A 12,038-nucleotide genomic window follows, 5' to 3' on the forward strand; every position below is an offset into this window, starting at 1 on the left:
ATCCGGAATAACTACACCTGTGCCTGAAACCAATTTTCCCTTTTATTCTCCACCAGTACAAACCAATATGTAGGAAGATTTCTTCACTTTGACATGGAAGCAGTGTTAACACTGGCCTTTGTCAAGTCACCATGTACCAAAGTACATGCCAAACATTTACAACTTGTATAAAAATTCTACATCCTCAGATTGGTCATCTCAAGATGAAAACAGATAGCTCACTAAATGTTAATGGTCAATATCTATTCCCCTAATATTAAGCAACAAAAATTACCCTGGGGAATACAGAAATTCAAATAGAAGCAACGTAAACCTGTCATAAATCATAAACAACAAACTATTTGTGGGACAGCATGGATGACATATGGTCTACTGTCTAAATTTTAGAATGAGGCAGACAAAAGTTGGAAAGCCATTTAATTTTCCCCTCCTTCTCCTGCTTTCACTTCATCTTATAACCACAATGTCAACTTTTCGCTCAGTAACTACGTTATTAGCGTGCGGTCTTTGAATCACTCTTCACTGAATGTATCAAGTTCAGCAATGACTTCATCAAAAGCTGTCTTTGCAAGAAAGCTAGCTTTCTCTCGGGAGTTCAGAATTTCATAATAAAACACCGAGAAGTTAAGGGCCAGACCCAAACTGATAGGTTTATCAGTTGTGAAGCTTGGACTCTGGGTCTGGGCGCTGTCTCTCAGCTCTTCAGCTCAAAGCTAGTGCTCTACCACTTGAGCCACAGTACCACTTCCAGTTTTCTGAGAGGTTTATCAGATATAAGGGTCTCAAATGTTTCTTTCTTGCTATTGTTTCTAACATATTTATAAGATTTCTTTATTGCTTTGTATGTCCCTCCCTGATGGTATAACCCCTGTTTTCACTGTATTTCATGTTGTATAATTTGTGGAGGGGAAGGGAAAAAACAGATTGTTTAAATAGGGATACAGGTGGACCCATTGCAACAATAAGAAGTACAAGACGTTATGTCGAAAAACAAATTTTACAATTTTGGCACATGGGAGTGGAGGGTGTGATAAGATGTGAGGGGGAGATAGGAAGGGATGGGATGGGGAAACAAAGGAGGAGGCAACAATGCTTGATAGGAAATGTACTCATTACCTTGCTCATGTAATTGTAACCCCTCTGAACACTATTTTCACAAGAAAAAAAAGTCTCTCAGACATTCCTGCTCAGGCTGGGCTGGCTTTGAATGGTGATGCTCAGATCTCAGCTTCCTGAGTAGCTAGGATTACAGGTGTGAACCACCAGCTCCCAGCTTGCAATTCCTTTTGGCTGATCTCAAAAGCTTCTTGATATGCTGGTTATGAACGATTCACAATCCCTTTCTTGTCATCAGCAGCAGCAATCTCAGCCAAGTATTGGTAGTAGTCTCTCTTCATTTTCAAATACAAGATTTTGCTCTCTGCTTGTGAAGCAATAGGGATGCAGAACTTTTCCAAAAGTGACAGTGAATCATTGTAGCTATCTCTTAGCTCATTCTTGATTCTCTCTATGTTCTTCATCATCTGCTGTTTTTCTCAGCACCTTCCATTTATTTGCTCAATACTTGAAATGACATGCTAAGATGACCTATGGTTGTCTATAACATTTCTGTAAGCAACTGAGAGAAGATTCCTTTAATCATTAGACAATTCAGCTCTTTGCTCAGTGACAGACTTCATGTCACCATATTGCTCATCCTGCTAGGTCAGTTTGGCCTTCTGTACCAGCTCATTGTACCCATGACTTGATTTTGTGTCCTGAGTAGGTGGTGGAGGACAGACAGGGTTTCAGTGGCTTCTGGGTGGTGGCAGGAGTGGCATCAAGGCTGAGACTCGGCCCCCTGGATCTTGAATTTCACAGGCTCCAGTGATGGGGTTTCCTCCAATCCAATTTTATTGTTTTTTTTTAAATTCACACTGAAATTTTCAATCAATGAAAGCACATTTTGATTGATGCTCTCTTTTTCCATTTTAAAATGATTTTATATCCTGTCATTATAGTAACTTGTGGTTGTGGGATTTATTTTTGAAACAATACAATGTCAATGTGTATGTTGGCAGGTGCTCAATGTGAACATTCTATGACCTCTTACGACAATGATGAGATGAAGAATGAAGTTTTGCCTTCAACTCCAACTGTCATTCAGCGCCAAGAGGTTCACATTTGTGAACAGTAGGGATATGCTCAGGTTCCTTCTAAAATTCTGAGAAATGGGAAATCTTTACTATTGCTATAGAGGTATGTTTAGAGTTTCTGAATGCTGCTTTTACAAGAGACTGCTCAATGTTACTTAATCTATATTCCTCATCTTTTTTTTTTTTTTTTGGTCAGTCGTGGGAATTGATCTCTGGGCTTGGGCTCTATCCCTGTGCTCCTCAGCTCAAGGGGAGCCCTCTAGTGCTTGAGCCACAGCACCACTTCCAGTTTTTGAGTGGTTTTTATTGGAGATAAGAGTCTCATGGACTTTCCTGCCTGGGCTGGCTTTCAACCATGATCCTCAGATCTCAGCCTTCTGAGAAGCTAGGATTACAGGTGTGAGCTACCGGTGCCAAGCTATTCCTCATCTTTTTAAAAAATTCTCTAATAGGGGCTGGGAAGGTGGCTCAGTGGTAGAGTGATTGCCTTATATGCATTAGGCCCTGGGTTTGATTCCCCAGCACCACATAAGCAGAAAAAGCCAGAAGTGGTGCTGTGGCTGAAATGGTAGAACACAAGCCTTGAGTTGAAGAGCTGAGGGACAGTGCCCAGGCCCAGGAAAGACAAAAAAAGGAAGAAAGAAATAAAACCAAGCAATATCTTTACTTATTTTTAAATATGCATCAAAATACTACATTTTGACATAAGGTTCTGCAATGAAAATATTTTTCTAATTTAAAATATTGTAGTTCTTTGAATGTAAACATCTTTTTGTAAACATCTTAAAAGAGAAAATGTAACAGGGGGCACCCCTTCACTGCCTTTATCAGAAGGACTTGTGATACAAAATAGAACAATATCAAAATTTGATATGTTGCATAAGGAGTAGAGCTCCAAGCTTGAGCATAAAAACGAAAGACTAATGTACCATGAGTTTAAAGCTCTCTACGAGCACAAACAAAAAAGATACATATAGTAATAGAATATCATGAAACAAATTGTGCATCATCTTATTTGTTTTGATGTCCAAATAGAGAACATTAGACATGGAAATCCAGAAATATTAGATGGGTTTTCAGAGTAGTGTGTGTGTGTGTGTGTGTGTGTGTGTGTGTGTGTGTGTGTGTGTGTGTGTGTGTGTGTGTGTGTGTGTGTGTGTGAAAGAGAGAGAGAGAGCGAGAGAGAGAGAGAGAGAGCGAGCGAGCGAGCGAGAGAGAGAGAGAGAGAGCGAGCGAGAGAGAGAGAGAGAGAGAGAGAGAGAGAGAGAGAGAGAGAGAGAGAGAGAGAGAGAGAGAGAGGATAACTCTCCCTGAAAGAGAAAAGATAACTTTGTCCCTATGACTAGGGGGATCCTGGGGAATTGGTCACAAGGAGTAGTGTCATCAGGTCAGTAGAGTGCATAGTGGATGATGAGGGGAAAATAGCTTGGATGGTTCTCAGTGAGTTAAGGACTGTGGGAGTGACTGGGTATCTATCCTGAAGCAGCTGGTGAGGGTAAGACTGACTGGGCCCCTGATTGTTGAGGAGGACCTGAAAAGGCAGATAACTTTTCTCAGCTGAATTGACTCCTGGCGTGTTTGACTCACATCAATAATCAGGAGAAAGTTGTCATTCTCTTCATAGCATCACTTCAGTACGACAAAAGACTAACCGGGGCCAATCAGTCAAGGAAAAATGAATTCTTGGCACAGATATCAATTGGTAATTGGTTCAGGATGTTCTGAAATGTGAACCATCTTGGGAGCCACGTAGAACAATGGTCACAGGTGGGGTCACCTACTGATCAGAAAGGCTCCCTAGAGTTCTTTGACAGCAAGATGGTGAGTGGATTGTACAAGTGTGCTCTTCCTCATGTCCTTCAGAAAAAGTCCATTTAGAAGAAGGTGACCTATTTTTCGTCAGGAGTGGAAATGTAGACTTGGTAGGCATTCATGATTTGAATCTTTTCCTGGCTTAGACTATCTACTAGAGCATCAGTATTTCCAGGATAAGTTTGTTGATGAAGGTTTGAAGAAATGGAAAGAGACATGCTCTGGCTTTTGGATTCCATGACATCATGCAGAGGAATGAAGGGTTCCATGAGATAGCTCTCCAGCACTCAACTAGATTCTTTTCTCATTACCATCACTCAGGAGTGTTGGGAATCTGAGGAAGTACTTAAAAAAATCTACCCTTCCCTCAAGGCTGGGTTGAGATCACAGGAAACAGTAGATATTATCTATGAGCTGCAAGTTATTTAACCACATAAAGCAAGTAGAGTTAAGGCTCACTTGACTTTCCCATGGTTAGACAATTGGAATAACATAGGCAGGAGTAACATGTCCACAACAACCAACATGGAACTGTGGCATAGAATCATCTATTCATTGTATAGATGTCATGTTCTATTTGAATCCAGGGCTCAGCTATGCCTTAATGGCTAAGGAATTTCCATATTTGTTACATTCATATGGCTTCTGTCTTCTGGGTATTTTCTGAGACAAACTGACCTACGTCTTCTTGAAAAACTTTTCCACATTTGTTGTATTCATAATATGTCTCTCATGTGGGTATTCAATGAAGAACCCTAAGCTGTGCTTTCTGAGTGAAAAACTGCACATTTGCTACATGCATGAGGCTTCTATCCAGTGTGGGTTCTCTGATATAAACTGAGTTTTTTCCAGGTGAAAGATCTTCCACATTTGTTATATTCCTAAGATTTCTCAAGTATATGAATTCACTTATGCCTGCTGAGTTGGGAAATTCTGGTTAAATGACTTTCTACATTTGCTACATCTATAAGGTTTCTCAACTGTGTGAATTCTATCATGTGTGACCTCCACTTAAAAATCTTTCCATAGTTGTTGCATTCATAAGGTTTCTATCCTGTGTGTGTGTTCTCTGATGCAAAGTGACATGTGACTTCCGGTTGAAAGACTTTCCACATTTATTGCATTCATAATGTTTCTCACCTGTGTAAATTCTCTTATACCTGTTTGTGGGGAAATCTGTGGGGAACAAAAGTAGCAAAGATGGTCCTGGGAGGAAGTTGAGTGGGCAGAGCTGGATTTGTTCAGGTTCAGGGTGTAAACAACTCATGGAAGCTTAGGTGCATGTTAAGGTGTGGCATTTCAGTGATTGGTTGATCCCATTTCCTCTGCTCCCACGCAGTCTTTTGCTTTAAAAAGGAGATGGTCCTTGTTAATAAATGAGTTCCTGCTTGACTTGACTCCCTGCTGCATCTGATTGTCTCCTGGGCTAAGGGAGGCTGGGGAACGGGTGAGGGGCCACACTTACCTCTCCTCGGTCCCCGTCCGTCCAAAGATGGACGAAGACCCAACAGCTGTTGAGGTTTGACTTCTGGGTAAAGGATTTTTCACATATCTTACAATCATAAGGTTTCTCTGCTGTGTGTATTCTCTGATGGACACGAAGTTCTGTCTTCTGGATGAAAGACTTTGCACATTCATTACATTTATATGGTTCCTCACCTGTGTGAATTCTTTTGTTTGTTGAGGTTTGACTTTCAGGTAAAGGACTTTTCACACATCTTACATTCATAAGGCTTCTCTCCTGTGTGTGTTCTCTGATGAATAGTAAGTTCTGCCTTCCAGTTGCAAGACTTTCCACATTTGTTACATTCATAAGGTTTCTCTCCTGTGTGTGTTCTTTGATGAAAATGAAGGTATGCCTTACAGGTGAAAGACTGTCCACATTTTATATACACATAAGGTTTCTCTCCTGTGTGTATTCTGTGGTGAACATGAAAGTGTGTCTTACAGGTGAAAGACTTTCCACATTTGTCACATTTATAAGGTTTCTCTCCTGTGTGTCTACTCTGATGGAAAGTGAGGTCTGACTTCTCTCTGAAGGAGTTTCCACATTTGTCAAATTCATAAGGTTTCTCTCCTGTATGGATTCTCCAATGGACAGTAAAGTTTCCCTTGTGGCTGAAAGATTTTCCACATTTGTTACATTCATAAGGTTCCACTCCTGTGTGTATTCTCTGATGAAAAATGAGGTATGACTGCCTGAAGGTCTTTCCACATTTCTTGCATACAGAAGTTTTCTCTTCTGTGTGAGTTCTCCAATGTCTGCTGAGAGATGACTTCTGGGTGGGAAATTTCCTACTTTCCTCATATGCATAGGGTAGCTCTACTGTGGGTGTTTCAGGTTGGAAAGTCAGGTCTGACTTCTGAAAGATAAATTTTGCAAATTGAATACTCATCAGACTACTCCTCTGGAGATTTGCTCTGAAGTTTTGTAAGGTGTATTGCTTTAGTGAAAGACTAATGGATTAATGTCCACTACATCGACAAGGATAATGTCCTGAGTATATTTTCTGATGTGTAGTGACTATAAGGCTAAAGTAGAATGTTTTCCTACAGACCATACATTCAGGTGCTCTCTTTACTCTCTGAAGTATTTCTTAGACAAGGAGAGCTGACTTATAGTCTTTTCTATATTTACTGAGGTTATGGAAGGTCTCTCTCACACAAACCCAATTACATGTAAAGAATATGATCTCTAGCCGGGCGCTGGTGGCTCATGCCTGTAATCCTAGGTACTCAGGAGGCTGAGATCTGAGAATTTCGGTTCAAAGCCAGCCCGGGCAGGATGGTTGTGAGACTCTTATCTCCAATAAACCACTAGAATACCGGAAGTGGTGCTGTGACTCAAGCGGTAGAGTGCTGGCCTTGAGCTGAATTGCACAAGGACAGCGTCCAAGCCCAGAGTTCAAGCCCCACGACAAAAAAAAAAAAAAAAAAAAAAAAAAAAAAGAATATGGTCTCTAACCCAGGCACTGGTGGCTCATGCTGTAATCCTGGTTACTCAAGAGGCTGAGATCTAAGAACTGTGGTTCAAAGCCATTCAGGGCAGGAAAGTCTGTGAGACTCTTATCTCCAGTACCAGAAAACATGAATTGGTGCTGTGGCTCAGGTGGTAGAGCACTGCATTGAGCTGAGGAGCTGAGGGACAGTGCACAGACCCTGAGTTCAAGCCCAACAACTGACAAAACAGCTTTTTAAATAAGAAAAATTTTAAAAAAAGAATATGGTCTCTGAGTTTAATACTTCCCTTCTCCATATTCAAAATTCTGAAGCTCATTTGGAGTTCTCATACTTTTGACTAAAATGTTCTGAATATGGGCAGGATTCTTCAATTACAGGAGACCCACCAGGCCTACATGCAGCATGAATCTCATCAGGCTCACTATAGAGAAGCACGTTCTGATACTCAATGAAATCCTCAGTCTTTATCTCTAAGGAGTTCATATTATTTCTAATCAACTCTGGCTTATGTTTTGAGCTCAAATGAAGGGTCATTACTAATCTCACCCTTTCTTCCACTGTGTTAATTTTCATAACTGTTGCTTCACAGAGACATTCATCTGGACTTTGCTGGCACATCTTAATCACATCCTCAATTCCTGGGATATCGAAGATGAGTCATAGAAAAAAGATAAAAATAAGTAAAATCAAAAGTTCACTTAATGTAGACATTTATTTCATTGTAAGTGTTAGAGATTTTAAAATATCAAAGTCAGAAATGATTTATAGAAAATATATGCTTTTTTCTCAAATGTATTGAAGTAATACTGATTACTTCCAGTGGAAAATAATGTTTTTGTGTTTAAGTTTTTTCTTCTTTTATTATTATTATTATTATTATTTTGAGTCCAGTCGTGGGGCCTGAACTCTGGGCCTGGGCGCTGTCCCTCAGCTCTTCAGCTCAAGGCTAGCGCTCTACCACTTGAGCTACAGCGCCACTTCCGGCTTTTTTCTTTTTGCATATGTGGTGCTGAGGAATCGAACCCAGGGCCTCATGCATGCAAGGCAAGCGCTCTACCACTGAGCCACCTCCCCAGCTCCTTTTTCTTCTTTTATATCAGAGGAAATATTTACTCAAATCACTCAAGTATGTGCTGCTAGAATTTTAAGCCAATAACTAGCCATCTGGCTTTAGTAATTACGATGTAGTTTTTCTCAAATATACTTTTGTTTGATCATAAGGGGATAGCTGCTGTGTTTTTCATTTTTCTTGAAAAAATTTATGTACTGTGCTGCTTTTTTCTTAACTAGTAGGTTAGGAAAAGGAATATTTTCTAGATTGAGAGACCAAAAGAATGTTTTATACACCCCTTGGCCTTTCACTTAAACAGGAATTGTTCTCAGAAGTAAGGATTCATACCTAAATCTCTTCAGTTGTTACTTCTTAGTAAGAATTACTTTTAGGTCCCTTTGAGAATTTTAAAAACCATTTCTCTCCATCTTTAACAAAGTTTCATCAAAATTCCTTTTCTAACACTCCTGCCTTTTAGAATCATGGAAGACCAAATATCCTCCAGGTAAAGATCACTCAATTATCCTCTCTGTACTAAAATCTTTGGTTCTGAATCCCAGCCTCTGCCAACCATGAATGATAAGAAATTTGCCTTCTCTGGGGCTGGGAAGGTGGCTCAGTGGTAGAGCGCTTGCCTTGCATGCATGAGGCCCTGGGTTCAATTCCTCAGCACCACATAAGCAGAAAAAAAAGCCGGAAAGTGGCACTGTGGCTCAAATGGTAGAGCGCTAGCCTTGTGCTGAAGAGCTGAGGGTCAGTGCCCAGGCCCATGACCGGACCCCCCCCCAAAAAAAAAAAGAAATTTGCCTTCTCAAAGGATAGCAGCGCAGAAGTACTCCTTATTTCCATTTACGCGGATTGTGCTAGTTTCAAAGAAAATGATATCTCATTTCTTCCATTACTTTTTGTTTGTTTGTTTCAGAATGATTTCCACACAAAGAAAGAGAATTGCTAACTATAACTCAACTGCCACACAGAATTCAGGGTATCTTGATTCACAATGGGGATAAAGGATCTCATAGTTCTTTGACTAGGAACATTATTGCTCAGTTCAGCACAAGATGAACTTACCAACTGGGTGCTGGATCCAATGTCAATAAGCAAGGTGCATTAACTTACCTGTGAAATTCTTGTCTGAGGCTTCTCCTATCCATGGATCTGCACCTTGCTCCAGCTTGACAATCAAGTTACGTTTAGGAACACAGTGCTCTGTTAATAAGAACCAGTGCAGAACTATTGTTCATGCTTAGTTATCATTCCTCTAACATCTCAGACATCCTGTTCACAATGTTGCTCTTAAATGTTGTTTCTAATTTTTCACTGGCTTCATGATTGACTTTCCCCCAGCTTTGGATTTATTTTACCGGTTTTGTTGCTTAATCTCGGCCCTTGTGCTCTATGATAGCATTGTACCAGTATAAGTCCCCTCTACACTTTCAATTTTTGAGTGGTTAATTGGAGATAAGAGTCTCATGGGGACTATTCAGCCATTGCTGGCTTCACACTGAAATTCCCCAGATTCAGCCTTCTGCATATCTACGATTATAGGCTTGAGCCATTGCACCCAGAGACAGGTTTGGATTATAAATATCCACTTTCAACTAGTGATTTCCAGTTCATATTTCCAATAGTCATACCTCTTCTATTGTATACAACCTAAAATAATCACCTCAAGTTTGGGAAGACAGTCTCCTGTTAGTGGAGCATAGTTTAGATCTTTTGTCAAATTTCTGATTTGCTTCTTGAAGAATGAGAATAAAATTGCCTCAGGAGTTACATGATAAAGTTGAAGTTTTCCTTTGGAAGAAATGATACTACTACACACTGGAAGCTTACATCTTAATAATATTGAAAATCTGACAAATATTCAGATGTCTACTGAAAACAAATCACTTGAATTTGTAAATTAGTATGACTTTTCTCACCCAAAAGCACCAGGTTGTTGTAGGTCTCCAGCATTACATCTCTATACAAGGTCCTCTGAACAGTGTCCAGGTCCATCCACTCCTCCCAGCTAAAGTCCACAGACAAATCATCAAATGACACCGGCTTCTGTGAGGGTATATTTCCATCAAATAATTAGCCCTCAGTCATGGGAACACTAGGTCTGGAATTTCACCCTTTTAACATGTATTTTGTGTCATCTATACATTGGGAGAATTAAAATCAAATATTTTGCCTCTATGTTAAAACAAATTAAAATACAAAGATTCCCTAATAAATCAGAACACATTTTTGGTGCTAGTGAGAGAAAGAAGATAACAATTCTAAGGACTTAATAACATGACATGATAACATTAAGTATAAGTAGGTACATGAAAGATATTTTGATAAAATTTACTACATATGAGGGTAACAATGTAGTAACAAATTACTTTTTCATGCATTTTAATATTCTGTCCCAGTGAAGAGCCTATCTAGATCGTCTATTAAAAATATTGTTGTAAGCAATCAAAACACATTAAGGACATCACACGGACTACATACCACATTAGTAGATCTACAAAAGGAACAGTGTTCAGGTTAATGGTAAATGGAGTAATAGTACTCATGAAAGTAGCTAATGATTGATAAGGCCATACAAGATTTGACTTAGTTCCCACAATAACAATATCCTATATTAATCATTTTGTTATTAAATTTCTAAAGAATGTAGTGAGGTCATAGATATCCTGATAGTTCCTTCCTAAGTAAAAAAGAACTGTTAGCATGAATTCTTGTGAACATTGCCTACCTCCTACAATACAGACTATAAATTAGAGAGTAATAAAATATTTATTGAAAGGATTATTAGATATAAAATACAATACATAATTTGAATCATGAAATATTTGAGTTTAGGTTGAATATTAATTCTGCATAAACCAGTAACAATAATCTTGTTTCATTGTAGTATCCAATTAGCTATTAATGTTAAATATTCAGGTAAGAATAAACAAAACAATTGCTTCTGGCTCGACTGGTATCCTATCCTAGCTACATAAGAGGCTGAGGTCTAGAAGCTAGCCTGAGTAGACAACTCAATTTAAGCACCTAATAAGCAGATTAGACTCATGGCTAAAGTGATAGGGCCAACATTGGATGAGGAAGCTTACTGACTATGAGGGCTATGAGTTCAAGATCCAGTACTAGCCCAAGAAAGGTATGGTGGTGGCTGAGTTAGTTATATCAAATGAGTTTCCAAGTTAGACACCAACTGTGTCAACACAGCAATCCTCATTTCAGAGCTAAAGAGAAAAGGAAAAGAGTGGAAGAGGGAAAGAAGGGGAGCAAAAGGGCAGGGAAGAAGGGCAAGAGAGGTATAGAGAGGAGGGAAAGAGAGGGAAAGGGCAAGGAGGAAAATTATAGAGAAAAGCTTTATGACATTAGATTTGACAGTAACTCCTTGGATAGAATACCAAAAGTACCTTATATGAAACTAAACATTATTTAAATTCATACACTTAAAACTTTTGCTTCAAAAGATACTATGAACCAAGAAGAAAAAGCATGGTATAAACGAAAATGTTCTCACATATTTCTAAATATGTTAATTATGGGAATGCATTTGAAAATATGAAACCAAATCCAAAACTACTGCACAGAAAATCTGATTTTAAAATGAGGAAAAACTCGAAGCGACTTTTAACAGAATAATATATACAAATAGTTGATTAAAATAGATGTTCAATGTCAATAGTGATGAGTAAAGTTTATATCAAAATTAAAATGAAATAACTAAAAATCTCTCCATGTGTATATGTCTTTGGGTTATTCTAATTTTCTTTGGCTCTGGAATCCAATAGAACTATCTAGGCAACACTTTCCCTATATAATGGATAATAAAAATCTGTATTCTAAGAGCCACATCAGCAAATTAAATTGATCAGTAAGAAAAACTAGTTCCCAGGTAGATCAGTTGAAGAAAAGAAAAAGAGACAGATGGACGGAAGAGGGCCTGAGAGAAAGAGAAAAAAGTGATAGAAAAATAGATACAAAAAGAGAAAACGAGAGAAATAACCTAAGCTAGTGAGTAGAAAATCGAGACTTAAGAGAATAAATAATTCTGGAATCCTTAGCCAGAGTAATAAGGTAAGAAA

The 12,038-nt window shown here is 38.8% G+C and overlaps 1 pseudogene; it reads right to left on the reverse strand.

Moving 5' to 3' along the window:
- Positions 1-416: 416 nt before the first annotated feature.
- On the reverse strand, positions 417-1,679 carry LOC138806676 (14-3-3 protein zeta/delta-like; annotated as a pseudogene).
- Between the last annotated feature and the right edge of the window lie 10,359 nt (positions 1,680-12,038).

Source organism: Dipodomys merriami, unplaced genomic scaffold (assembly GCF_024711535.1).
Source record: "Dipodomys merriami isolate MVZ:Mamm:240054 unplaced genomic scaffold, mDipMer1.0.p SCAF_404, whole genome shotgun sequence".
Lineage (NCBI taxonomy): Eukaryota > Metazoa > Chordata > Mammalia > Rodentia > Heteromyidae > Dipodomys > Dipodomys merriami.